At 43.8% G+C, this 14,600-nt stretch overlaps 1 protein-coding gene across 8 annotated transcripts in view; it reads right to left on the reverse strand.

Annotated features, from left to right (window-relative positions):
* The window catches only part of ADD1 (adducin 1), a gene marked incomplete at its 3' end in the record, with an annotated part of 60,553 nt that extends 46,377 nt beyond the window's left edge, over positions 1-14,176 (reverse strand). For 4 of the 8 annotated variants that reach the window (XM_084797793.1, XM_084797794.1, XM_084797797.1 and 1 more), the window contains exon 1: positions 13,997-14,174. Of the gene's footprint in view, positions 1-13,996 lie in introns of all 8 variants that reach the window. The other 4 variants (XM_084797792.1, XM_084797796.1, XM_084797795.1 and 1 more) reach the window with 2 other exon arrangements.
* Positions 14,177-14,600: the final 424 nt, after the last annotated feature.

The raw sequence follows: 14,600 nt of genomic DNA on the forward strand, positions 1-14,600 counted from the left end.
GGCCTCCACATATGTGTGCAAGCACATACACAAACACACAAACTACTGTAACAATAGAGCAGGCAGATATACAACATGACAAGAGCCAGGACATTGTGACTAAACTATACAACACTTCTGTCACCATCTTCTCTCTGTAACTTCTATCAACCATCTGTTGGGTTATTGCCAGTTGGTCCCAACTGTGGAGAGCCACAGATAGCAGCTTCCCCGGCGCAATGCGCCCCCTTTTGCGCATGCACAGTGAGTAAACCGTATGCGCATGCGCAGTGAGCAAGCCCCTTTATGTGCATGCCTGAAGGCATGACGTAAGGTGGCGTGATTCGAACAAGACATAGCGTGAGATGGTGTGATCCGAATGCACCAACCAGGAGTGACGACGTGGCAGTTTCTGATAGGACCAGGCACACTATAAAGGTTCTGTGGGAGCTTTTCCCGGGGTCACTCTGGTAGTCAAGGATCCTGAATAAAAACTGCTGCAAGAAGAGTTCCTGGTGTTGGTGTCTTTCCTGCTGGACGGGAGCGGCATCGACACCCAACTACTGTTTTCCACCTGTAATCTGACATTCCATAGGTAGCCATCAAGGTCTACAACTGCTGGAATGTTATGAGGCATAAAGCTAGGCATCACCAAGATTTAAATCTTAGGATAGTGACACATACCTATAATCCCAGCATTTAGGAGGCTGACAAGGACAAATTAAGTTTAAGGCCAAACTGGACTACATAAAGAATTTGGGGGGGGGGGGGAAGAATTCGAAGCAGAGTGGGCGTGGTGGTGCAGGCCTTTAATCCCAGCACTCAGAGACAGAGACAGGTGGATCACTGCGAGTTCAAGGCCAGCCTGGTCTACAAAGTGAGTCCAGGACAGCCAGGGCTACACAGAGAAACCCTGTCTTAAATAAATAAATAAAATAAAATAAAATAAAAAGGACTCCAAGCAAGCCCGGATTACATGGTGAGACCTTGTATCAAACCATGAACGTGCATATGAGATATACTTCTTGAGCAAGCTCACTATCTGAACCTCAGTTTTTCCAAATAAAACGGGGGGGGGGGGGGGGGGGAGGGTGATAAAAAAAAATACCTATCTTATGAGACTGTTGAAGAATGAACATGAGAAAAAAAAGAATGAACATGAAATTTACAACATACTATTACTGTATTAGCAATAAATTCTATTCATTGGCCATCATGACAATGACAGCAAATATCTCAAACTCTTCTTTTGGTCAGAGAGAACCACTTTCTTGTCCTATGTATTAACTAAGCTCTCTCTAGACTTCCATCAAAAGATACCTGAAGTCCTAAATGAGCTCCATCTACCTCACTCCTGAAAACACCACATAGTTTAGCCCGTCAATAATCATGCAAAGCTCTTTCCAGTAGGGTAACACAGCAAATAAAGATCTTTCAAAGTGTAGCCACTCTTCAAAACCCCAGCTCATGGGATTTGCCTTCTACAGCAGCTCAAGAACTGCTAAAAATCGAAGCAGCAGCAGCACACTTAGAAGAACAAGCCTGATGCTAGAAACATCTGTTACAGGAGAATGTTCCAGGACTGAAAGTGGGTTGGGGTTAAGTATCAGCCACTTTCTTTCTGGATCGCACATGCTGAGAGGGCAGTATAACCCGTTCCCCTGACTGGTAGACTGGCAGGATTTTCTCCTATTAGCAAAGGTGATAACCAATCTTCCTTATCAGCTTGACTGGGTTTCGAATCACACAAAATATCCGCCTCTGGGTGTATCTGTGAGGGCATTTGCAGAGGTTTAACTAAGGAGGGAAGACCAGATGTTTATGTATCTTTATATCTTTATAAGTGTTTTTTTTTAAGTTACAAGGCCCTAGGTTCAATCTTTCATTTCTTTTTTTCTATTTTTTTAAAAATATTGATGTATTTATTCCTATACATTTGAAAATAATTAGCACAAGGCACTGGGTTCAATCCCCAGCACTACCAAAAGAGGCAGGAGCAGGGGAATTAAGCCAAATGTGATGGCATACACTTTTAATCCCAGCAATCAACAGGTAGAAGAGGGCAGGTCTCTTTAAATTCAAGGATAGCCTGATTTATATAAATCAAGTTCCAAACCAGGCAAGGACACACAGTAAGACTCTGTCAAGAAAGACAGAGACAGAAAAAAAGAACCAGGCAGGGGATACCTCCTTATGAGTTCTTGGTCATGGAGGCCCCAGAAACCCTAAAAACAACACGGCTTACTGTCGTTGTTTTTGGTTGCCCACCAAAACCAGATGGTAAGACTCTATTGCTAAAGTCACATTTTGGCTACAAGATATAAAAAAATCAACCTGGAAAGGGCCTGAAACCTTCTTCCATGCTGACTACCTTTCATAGTGCCAGAAGATGCTATGCAGGCTGTTGTAGAAGAAAAGACAGCAATGGTATCCATACTTCAACCAACCAGCCAGTAACATGTACCCACTGCTGGAGTGCAGGGCGTGCCTTTAATCCCAGTACTCAGAGGCAGAGGCAGAGGCAGAGGCAGGCAAATTGTTCTGAGTTAGTTCGAGGCCAGCCTGGTCTACAAAATAAGTCCAGGACAGCCAAGCTACACAGAGAAATCTTGTATTGGGGGAAAAATGTACCCATAGTAGAACATTGTGGCATGAAAGTTATGGGGGTAACCAACTGCTTTTGCATTGTATTTGAGGCCTGAGTCACAGGAAGAAATTCTTGCCTAGAACTGTAAAATTATTCTAAAGGGGTCTAAAGGACAGGTTCCTAGGGAGGAACCTACTACTGCTATTTTGTTAAGCATGTTGTCAAACTACCTTTTAAATATTTATGCGTATACACATACATTTACAGTTGCCCTCTACCTCAGGCAGAAAAGCTTTTCTTTGCAGTGGTCAGCACTTAATACAGAGATTCATTACTGGTGCAAGTACTAAAAATAAGTGTCCACCAAGTGAGTGCTCAGTCCTAAGCAGGACATCTATTATCAACTCCACTCCACCCCAAGGCTCAGGGAATACTGCAGATATCCAGCGGGATAAGCAGAAGTGCTGTGAACTGCTGTCCCTGGGGGCATGGCCACTGCACCCATCAATTCACTGCAGCTGTGATAACTTCCATGAGACCAATCACCAAGATCAGTCAGCATTCCAGTCAGCAGCATGAATTGGACTCCACAGGTTATTACAGAAATATGAAAGAAAATGGAGAGAAGGGAACATACTGGGAGTGCCTGGGGAGAGTAGGAGGAAGGGGTCTGAGGTTTTGTGAAGGAGAAAGAGGAGAAATCGGGAGTGCATATGATCAAAATATATTGCTTACTTGTATGAAACTGTCAAAGAATAGAATTTTAAAATAAAAAAGGGCCAGGTGTGGTGGCACATGCCTTTAATATCGGCATGCATGAGGCCAAGGTAGATCTCTCTAAGTTCCAGGCTAGCCTGAATGCTCCATGCCAGTTAAAACTCTCTCTTAAACAAAAATTTAAAATTAAAAAAAAAAAAAAAAAGCCAGGCATAGTGGCACACACCTTTAATCCCAGCAAAGGAGGCAAGACAGGTAGATCCCTGTGATTTCTCAAGCCTGAACTGGAACTGTAAGCCAAAAGAAATCACTTCTTTAAAATGAAAAAGTAATAACAAGAGTATTAATAATATGAAGTATAAAAAAATAATATGAAATATAAAATATCTAGCAGTGTCTGGTATATACAGTGCATACTTATAAGTGGTAAATGTTTTCACCATTCCAGCACTGATAAGAATGTAATAGTTGCATGCTAAAAATACCATTTGTGGGTTGGGGATTTAGTTCAGTGGTAGAGAGAGCCCTTGGGTTCAGTTCCCAGGATCAATCGCCATTCTTAAAACCAGGCGTGGTAGCCGGGCATGGTGGCGCACGCCTTTAATCCCAGCACTTGAGAGGCAGAGGCAGGCAGATCGCTGTGAGTTCCAGGCCAGCCTGGTGTACAAAGTGAGTTCAGGACAGCCAAGGCTACACAGAGAAATCCTGACTCAAAAAACCAAAACCAAAACAAAACGAAAATCCCCGGTGTGGTAGTACACAACTGTAATCCCAGCACTCTGACAGTAAAGGCAGGAAGATAAAAAAAAGTTCAAGGTCATCCTTGGCTATATTGCAAACCTGAGGCCAACCAAGGCTATATGAAATGATCTTCAAAATATTTTAAGTTGTTGCTGTTCCTGTGGTTTGCAGGAAGACAGCGCCAGGGACTGAACCAAGACTTTCCACACACTGGGTAAGCACCCTACCAGTGAGCTACATGCCCAGCCCTTAGAAATAACATTCTAGTGTATACTCATGCTATTGCTTTTTTTTTGTTTGTTTGTTTGGTTGGTTGGTTGGTTGGTTGGTTTTTGGTTTTTGGTTTTTTTGAGACAGGGTTTCTCTGTGTAGCCTTGGCTGTCCTAGACTCACTTTGTAGACCAGGCTGGCCTCAAACTCACAGCGATCCGCCTGCCTCTGCCTCCCGAGTGCTGGGATTAAAGGCATGCACCACCACACCCGGCAACTATTGCTTGTTTTTGTATTTTAAGGTAAATTGCTGTACTCTGTTTTGCTTTGTTTTGTTTTTGTTTTTTGAGACAGGGTTTCTCTGTGTAGCCTTGGCTGGCCTGGACTTACTTTGTAGACCAGGCTGGCCTGGAACTCACAAAGATCCACCTGCCTCTGCCTCTCGAGTGCTGGGATTAAAGCCGTGCGGCACCTCACCCGGCTACCACGCCTGGTTTTAAGAATGGCGATTGATCCTGGGAACTGAACCCAAGGGCCACGCTGAGCACTGAGCTGTTCTCTGTCTGAATCGACACGTGCAGCACCAAGATTTCCTAAGATTCTCACTTAAACCCAACCCTTAAATGAACAGCACTCAAGGGTGTGGTTTTGAAAAACAACAGAGGTGACACAACTAGAGATAAGCCATTTATCAGTAAATGAACAGATGTAAGTGAACTCTAATGCACCCTAGCTTGTTTCTATTTCCAATATCTGTCTCTCATCACTAGTACAGAAAAGAATATAGCTTGGGAGTCTGTCAAAATTCCATTACTGTTGTGTGTGGTGGGGGAGGACATGACCAAAATATAGTATATGAAAAAAAATTAAACAAAAATGTTTTTAAAACTCCATTTAAAGGGGCTGGAGAGATGGCTCAGAGGTTGGGAGCACTGTCTGCTCTTCCGAAGGTCCTGAGTTCAATTTCCAGCAACCACATGGTGGCTCACAACCATCTGTAATGAGATCTGGTGCTCTCTGTACATGCAGACAGAACACTGTATATATAATAAATAATAAAATCCTTTTTTTAAAAAACCTCCATTTAAAAAATTTTTAATTCCTTTACCATCCCAATTCCGATTTTGAAACGTGTTGGATTCATGTCTAGTGTTTAGACCATGGAGTCAGACCACCTGTGTTCTGACCTAAGTTCACCTATGTTTTAGTTACTTTTCTATTGCTGTGATAAAACATGACCAAGGCAATTTATGCAAGAAAGCATTTAATTTGGGCTTATGATTTTAGAGTTAGAGTCCATTATGGCAGAGCAAAGACATGGCAGCAAAGGCTCACATCTCCAGCCAGGGAAGGCCAAGAGCACAGTGGGAATGACGGGAGGCTTCTGAAACCTCAAGCCTGCCTGCCCCCAGTGACACCCCTCCTCAAAAAGGGCCACACCTCCTACTCCTTCCCAAACACACACCAACTGAGAGCCAAATATTCAAATATATGGGCTATAGGGGCCATTACCATTGACACCATCACAACCTACTAGTTATATACCCTTATGCTCATTTCTGCATGCCTGCATTTCTTCATCTGCAACATGAGAACAGTGTCATTATGTGAACTGGATAAGTGGCATAATGTCAAAGACAGAAAGACCCGGGTACTGAAGTGCTTGCCATGCACATGAGGTCTGACTCTCTAGAAAAGCCAGGCTCAATGATGCTGACATGTAACTACAGCACTGAGTGAAGGCAAAGGCAACAAATAGCATGGGCCCAACGGCGAGCTAGGCTAGCCAAAACCAGCTGAACCAGGCAGCCAAACCAATCAAGTTCTACACTTGCCTCAGAAAAAAGCAATAACAATAAAGAGACTACTGGCTATCACTGAAAGGATACCCACAAACACAGGTGCATGTACACACACACGCCACACATACAAAGACACAAGTAAACAAATAGTTATACATAATGGTATCTTGTCTCTTTCCATTTCGCTGCCATAATGATGGATATTTGTTTCCTGGTTTGTTTGGTTTTTTGGTTTTTGTTTTTGTTTTTGTTTTGTTTTTTTCCTGTTATAAAGAGTGCTCCAGCTAAGCATGGTAGTGTATGCCTTTAATCCCAGCACTTAGTAGGTAGCAGGACAATCTCTGATTTAGAGGCCAGCCAGGGCTCAGAGTGAGAACCAGTCTAAAAAAGAAAACAAACAGCCAAGGCTACACAGAGAAACCCTGTCTCAAAAAAACAAAAAAGAAAAAGAAAACAAAACACAGCACTCCAACTTTTTATTCCTTGTCTTTTGTTTGTTTGGTTGGTTGGTTAGTTGTTTTGGATTAGTTTTGTGAGCTTTTGGGGGGTGGGGGGAGGGTTGCTTGTTGTCGTTTTTGAGACAGGGTTTTGAGACAGCCCTGCTGTCCTGGAACTCCATCTGTAGAACAGGATGACCTTGAACACAAAGATCCACCTGCCTGCCTGCCTGCCTCTGCTGCTTCCACCACCCAAATTCTTGTTTTTTAAAAAAAATGAACTTATTTTTCTTTTATGTTTTATGTTTTGCCTGCATGTATGTCTATGTGAGGAAGTTGGATCCCCTGGAACTGGAGTTACAGACAGCTGGGAGCTGCCATGTGGCTGCTGGGAAGTGAACCAGGGTCCTCTGGAAGAGCAGCCAGTGTACAGCTGAGACATCTCTCCAGTACCCTCAGGTTAATTTTTTTAAAGATGACTTTTGTTTTTGAGATAGTCTGACTATGCAGCACTGGCTGGCCTTGAACTTACTGTGTGGACAAGGTGGGTTTCCACAGATCTGTTTGCCTCTGTCTCCCAAGTGCTAAGATGAAACAAATGTACCACCACACTTAGCCTAAGATGTTTTTTATTTATATGTTTATGTATATCCATGTGTGTGTGTGTGTGTGTGTGTGTGTGTGTGTGTGTGTGTGTATCAAATGTGTACAAGTACCTAAGGAGGCCAATAAACAGCGGAATAACTCCTAGAACTAGATTTAATGTGATCCATCCATTGTCCTGGCTAGTTTTATGTCAATTTTACACAGGCTAGAGTCATCTGGGAAAAAGAAGCCTCAATTGAGAAACTGTCCCCACCAGACTACCCTTAAATGAGCAGCACTCAAGAGTGTGGTTTTGAAAAACAACAGAGGTGACACAACTAGAGATAAGCCATTTATCAGCAAATGAACAGATGTAAGTGAACTCTAATGTACCCTAGCTTGTTTTTATTTCCAATATCTGTCTCTCATCACTAGTACAGAAAAGAATCTAGCTTGGGTGTCTATCAAAATTCCATTACTGTTGTGTGTGGTGGGTGAGAACATGACCAAAATATAGTATATGAAAAAAAGTAAACAAAAATGTTTTTAAAACTCCATTTAAAAATTTTAAAATTCCATTACCATCCCAATTCTGATTTTAAAATGTGTTGGAACCCTGTCTCGGAAAAAAAAGTGTGTTGGATTCATGTCTTCTGATGGACTATGAAGTGTTAAAGGAAGCAAAATAAACCCTTTTCTCTCCAAGATGCTTATGGTCATCTTTAGGATTCTGCTTTAGTTCGCCTACCTATGATGTCATTGGCTACCTGCAACGGGGGCATGGCCTCCATGAGGTCTCTCTCTTCTTACTCTTTCTGTCTGTCTCTCTCTGGGGTGCCACTTCCCCTTTCCTTCTCTCTCCTTGTTCATTTAATAAACTCCTCTATAAAATAACATCTGTTGCCTGGTATCTTATTATCTTATTTTCTTAATCCTAACAGTTTTCTCGTGGCATTAGAAAGTCTAAGACAATGCAATTGCTGGGAGCCCAACCTGGGTCCTCTACAAAAACAAGTGTTCTTAATTGCTGAGTCATCATCTCTCCAGCAAAAGGGGGGGGGGGCTGAGGGGGAGGCAAGAACTTGTCCTTAGCACTTTTTTTCCTTTGATTTATTTATGTGAATGTTTTGCCTGCATGTATGTATGTGTATCACATGTATGCCTGATGCCTGGAGAGGCTCAGGAGAGGGCTCTGGATCCTCGGGACAGGAGTTAAATGTTTCTGAGCCACCATGTGAGTGACCTGATGCTAGATCCTCTGCAAGAATAGTTAAGTGCTTTTCTTAACCACTGAGCTGCTTCTCCAGGCCCAGAATCTTTTTTAAAAAACACAAGACAGCTGGCCTACAGACTCTAGTCCTATGTTCAAAATGTAGTTTCTCCCACCTAAAAAGGCAGTGGTGGTGCACGCCTTTAATCCCAGCACTTGGGAGGCAGAAGCACGTGGATCTCTGTGAATTCGAGGCCAGCCTGGTCTACAAAGCGAGTCCAGGACAGCCGAGGCTACACAGAGAAACCCTGTCTTGAAAAAAACAAAAACAAGACAATAAAAAAAACCAACCAAACAAAAAAGCACAGATTTATATGAAGCCAGATCTGAACATGTCCCACACTTTTAAGCTAGCAGCTATCAGTAACAATGTCTTTTCTTTTCCCCTTCAGATCTGAGGAGAACAACCTACCAATACATTCCAGGTTACTCATATCAACTGTCTTAAACTGTTCTTCCGAAAAAATAAAGATCGAAGGCAAACTGAACTATGCCTGTTTCCTTTTACTCTTTCCACATGTTTCCTAGTTGTGAAAGGTCAGAACAAACATTAACTGTTAAACAGTCTGTTAAAGTTTAAAATCATGCTAAATTCCTACTTTAAGAAACATGACTCTGACCAAACTAAGAAGGCACCGGAATATTTAATCTGTTAAGTAACCTGTTATGTAAGATTCAGTTATTATTGCGGTTGTTAGTTTGTTTCATTTTTGCTGGCCTCAAACTCAATATACAGTTTAGAATGCCCTGATCCTCTTGGTAATCCTAGGTGCTTGGATTACAAACCTGTGCCCCGCACCCAGTTTATACGGTGCAAAAGACCGAACCCAGAGCTTCATGCATGCTAGGCAAGCACACTACCATCTGAGGCACAACTCCAGCCTGTTGGCTTGGTTTTTGGCCTTAGTGAGTTTCAGTTCAAAAAGATGATTAAAATGATACAGCAAGGAACAACCCAAATCCTCAGACTGTAGTTTCTAAAGAATGTTTAAGTGTTCCAAGATGCATGGGATCAGCCAGCACCTGCCTGTAATCCCAGCACTCTGGAAGGCAGAGGCAGGCAGATCTCTGTGAGTTCTAGGCCAGCATGGTCCACAAAGCAAGTCTAGGACAGCCAAGGCTACACAGAGAAACCCTGTCTCAATAAATAAATAAATAAATAAAATAATAAAAAAATTTTAAAAACTTTAAAAAAAAAAGATGCAAAGGATCAAAAAATTTTGATACCAGATTGGAATATTTCCACATGTTATGTGTCAGACAGGGCAACAGCTTAAACAATGCACCTTATAAAACCATATGCGGGTTGATTTTTTGGTTTTGTTTTTTCATTTCAGTGTTGGGTTTCAGATCAAAGGAGAATTTCATGCATGCTACACCAGTGCTTTACCAGTGAGTTAACCCCTTAGGCCCACATAGTATTTTAAATAATTTTGTGCATGAAACAAAGTTTGTGTATCACATCTGAGGGGGCCAAGGGATCTTTTTGGTTTTGGAGATGTTTAATAAACTATGTACTACAGACCTGCATTTCTGACAACCTATCACATCCGTGTTGCACCAAAATTCAGGGCTGGAGAGCTGATTCAGTGGTTAAGAGAACTTTTAGATCTTACAGAAGGTTCAGCACCCAGCTACCACCCAATGCCTTCTTAAGTTTGGTCAGAATCCTCGCACAAACATCTGTAACTTTGCAGGGAATCTGATACCATCTTCTGATATGTTTCAGCACCAGACATATATGTGCTACACCGACATATATGCAAGCAGAACACACACACACACACACAGATATAGATAGATAGATAGATAGATAGATAGATAGATAGATAGATAGATATAAAATAAATAAAATAAGTAAGTCTAAAAACAACTTTTAACTCCAAAATCCATGTTGTTTGGACTTTGGAGCACTTAAGGTTTTTTTTTAATAATTTATTTTTATTTTATGTGAATTGGTGTTTTGTTTTATTTTGGTTTTCCTATATGAATGTCTGTGTGAGGGTGTCTGATACGGAATTAAAGACAGTTGTGAGTTGCCATGTGGGTGCTAGGAATTGAGCCTGGGTCCTCTGGAAGAGCAGTCAGTGCTCTTAACTGTTGAACCATCTCTCCAGCACCGGAGCTTCAGACTTTTAGTTAGCGATGCACAGTGATATTTTTCATTAAAACAGCAGTTCATAGCCCTGATACTGAAAATTTCAACATTTACAATCATTTTCAACATTTACAATCATTTTCAACATTTACAATCATATGACAACTAGATGCTATTAGACAACAATGTCAAGGCAGGGATGTAACTCAGATGGTGGAATGCCTGCCTAACACACACAATGTCTAGGGTTCAATCCCTACCACCATCACCACTGTAATCACAGCACTCCCAGGGCATTAGCAGGAGGAAAGATCATCACCTAGAAGTTGGGGCTGGAAAGAAATAGCTCAGCAGACAGGTATGGTTGTACACACCTTTAATCTAGCACTTGGGGAGGCAGAGGCAGGTGGATCTCTGTGAGTTTGAAGCCAGCCTGGTCTACTGAGTCCAGGACAGCCAGGGTTGTTTCACAGAAAAAGAAGGAAGGAAGGAAGGAGGAAGGAAGGAAAGGAGGAAGGAAGGAAAGAAGTGGCTCAGCAATCAAGAGCACATATTAAAGCCGGGCATAATGGTACATGCCTTTAACGCCAAGCACTAGGAAGGCAGAGGCAGGAGGATCTCTGTGAGTTCCAGCCCAGTCTAGTCTACAAAGTGAGTCAAGGACAGCCAAGGCTACACAGGGAAACCCTGTGTCCAAAAAAACCAAAAAACAAACAAACAAACAAAAAAGCACATGTTAACTTCTTACAAAAATTCTAAGTACTTTGATTTCCTAGGGCTGGATAGGACTCAGCAGTTTGACTACAAGTACTACTCCTCTAGAAAATCTGAGTTCAAGTCCCAGCACCCAAAAGCCAGCTTTCAAGCTTCCGTGACTCCATTTCAGGGACCTGCCACCTTTTCTCTATCTTCCACCAGCACCAGGCATGCAAGGGGTCCACAGACACTCATGCAGGCAAAACACTCATAAAATAAAAAATTTTAATTAAATACTTTTAGAAGTTTAAGGCTAGCCTTCTCTACATAGCAAATTCAAGGCCACCTTGGGCCACATTAGACTGTCACCAAAAAGTAAAACAATAAAGCAGCAGGACAGAACTAAGGAGGCAAAGGAAGGAGGAACTCTTGTGAGTTCAAGGCCACCCCACTCTACATAAGGAGTTCCAGGACAGCTGGGGCTCTGGAGAGAGACCTTGTCTTTAAGGGGGGGCAGCTTAAAATGTCATCACTTATTGTGAAAATAGTTTATTTAACATTAATATGCAGGGGCTGGGCGTGGTGGCGCACACCTTTAATCCCAGCACTCGGGAGGCAGAGGCTGGTGGATGGCTGTGAGTTTGAGGCCAGCCTGGTCTACAAAGTGAGTCCAGGACAGCCAAGGCTACAGAGAGAGACCCATCTTGAAAAAAACCAAAAATATGCATATACAGGACAAATTTAATTACTTTTTTGGAATTTCTAGTCTTTCTAGGTACATAATGTTATCTTAAAAGTAGAATAAATTTTATAGATACCCAGCAATCAATTGTTGAAACTGAACGAGTATGTAATGACTTGTTTAATGCTACTCTCTCAAATGTGAATGTGTGTATATGGAAGAGCTCATTCAGCATGAGAGAGAAGGACGAAAAAGAAGTCAATCCAAACTAAGCCTCACATAGTAAAAATACCTGGGGGCCTGTCTTAGTTAGGATTTCTATTGCTATAATTAAAACACAAAATCAACTTGGGAAGGAAAGGGTTTATTTCATCTTACAGGTTATAGTCTGTTATCCAAGGGAATCAGGGCAGGCACTCTGGAGGATAAGAGCTGACTGCTGCAGAGGCCATGGAGGAGTGCTGCTTTCCGGCTCGCTCAGCCTGCTCTCTTACGGCACCCACACCACCTGCCCAGCGATGGCATCACCTACACAGTGAGCTCCCACGTAATCATCAATTAACAAAATGTACCACAGGCTTACCCATTGGCCAATCTGGATGAGGACATTTTCTCAATTGAGGTTCCTTCTTCTCAAATAACTCTATCCTGTGTCAAATTGACAGCCAGCACAGTACCTTCTGAAGCATTCCAGAATTTAATTTCCTGATTCAATATGATTATATGAAACGAGTGGTTTTTTTGGTGTGTGTGTGTGTGTGTGTGTGTGTGTAAAATCAACAAAACTAAACAACCATTATCATGTAATACCAAGAGTTAAGGGGAAAATCTGAATAGTTTGTCTAAAACAGCCCTTAGGAAGGAAGCTAACCCCATTTGCTGACTGGTTAGAATTTAGATTCACTTCATTTACTGACTCTCTCACCAACCTACACTGTGGTCAACTAACAACCCCCGCTACCTGCACCACTGTAAACCACATCTGAACCATAAAAAGCAGTTTTGAATGTCAAAACCATTCACTTCCTTAAAAAACAATTTTACTAACAGGGTGTGGCATCAATCCTCACGGTAATCCTAGAACTCAGAGGGCAGACCATTCCGGGCTACAAAGTAACATACTGTCCTTGTGGGGGTGGGGGGCACCGTGCACAGCACACAACTTTACCCACACACAGAATTAAAGGAGTACATCAAAATTTCAGAATTAAGATGTGATTTATACATCACTGGCTTTAACTCAAGACTGCAATTTTTAGAAGCCCACCCTCATAAAATTCACTCCCTACTTGAAATGCCCTTTTCTCTCTGGAGCCTGTTGAATCCACTCAAACTCCTCAGCTTGTTTTCATGCGTTTTACAAAGGAGACACAGCCGATCTGTCAGCATCCTATCTCGATTAAGATTTCGATCCACTTCTGACAAACACAAAATCTCTCTGTAATAACTGACCAGTAATGCATAAAGCTATTAGTTCTGTTCTTGGTCTTTGGAGATTAACAATTTTGGGCCTAAAATCATATGGTCAAAGCAACAGCAGTTTGAGGTTAGCCAAAATATTTATTTCAAGATGGGTGTGCAGAAAACAAACTCGATCACCTATCAAATGCCTTGAACCAGGAACTGAATTACAAAATCGAAAGTGTTTTAGGGAGAGGTCTAAACGAAAAAAAGAAAAAAAGAAAGAAAAGAAAAAAAAAACAGAGAGGAAAGGCAAACCCCATTTCCAGGAAGTTGCACGACCACCTCAATACTACCATCCGTGGATAGAGCTGGCTTTTCCTCTTCGGGTAGAAGGTGTTACTTTTAAAAAGAGCCGAGGAACGAGACCCAGATGCGCCTTTCCATAATCCCTGCAGTGACCAGCGTACGGGGCCACCACTAGCACAATGCTGACCCGGGAGTACCCCGAGGCCCACCAGCCAGCTCAGAACCGAGCGGCCACTTCCACAGAGAAGCCCGTGTCCGTCGGGGCCATCCGGGGAAGCGACTGAGGCTGCGTCCTCGCCCCCGCATTCAGCCGCAAGAGCCGAGACCCCGGGCGCCCCGCGCCGCAGCGACCTCGCCGCGCCCTCCTCTGCGCAGCGGAGGCGCCCCAGAGGCCCCGGGCCCTGCCCTGCCCGCCCAGCACCTCCGCCCCGGCCCTACGCCCGCTGCAGGCCCGGAGACCTCGCCGCGCTCGCGGGCCTCACCTCCGCGGAGAATCGGGACCAGCGTGCAGCTTCCAGGGTCCGAGTGCGGCCGCCGCCTCGCCTGCGGCTCGCGCTGGGCTCCGCCCCCTGGCCGCCGCGCACCCGAGCCGCCTGCCGCAGCCCTCGGCCTCTCCCGCCCTCGGCCCTCAACCCACAGCTCGCCCCCGCCGTCCAGCTGGGTGCGGCCTGCGGCGCTGCGGTCCAACAACGCGCAACTCCATTGGTCTGAACGCCCCGCCGCCGTTCAGCATTACTCTCTATTATTGGTCAACCTTGAGCAAGGGGCGGGGCCGAGGAAGGGCGGGGCCTGAGAGGTGGAGAGATGGGTGGTCCCTCTCGCCTCCGGCTGAAAGCTGGGTCACCGTAGGGTTAGTGGTTGCCTTTGGCAGCCCCAGGCACCGCGCCGGTGGGCTGCTGCACCTGCTCTCTGTAGCCGCTGTTTCTCCGAGACTGCCAGACCCGACCTTCGTGCATGCCCACAGCAAAAGGACCTGGTCGTCTAAGAGCGCTGCAGGCGAGAAGGTCCCTTAGGCAGTTTGGGGACTGAGCTGTCAATCAGGGTGGAGTCAGGACTGTGAGGTCTGTAGGCTCTGATAAGGCTCCA

This window comes from Acomys minous, assembly GCF_964271855.1.
Source record: "Acomys minous genome assembly, chromosome: 10".
NCBI lineage: Eukaryota > Metazoa > Chordata > Mammalia > Rodentia > Muridae > Acomys > Acomys minous.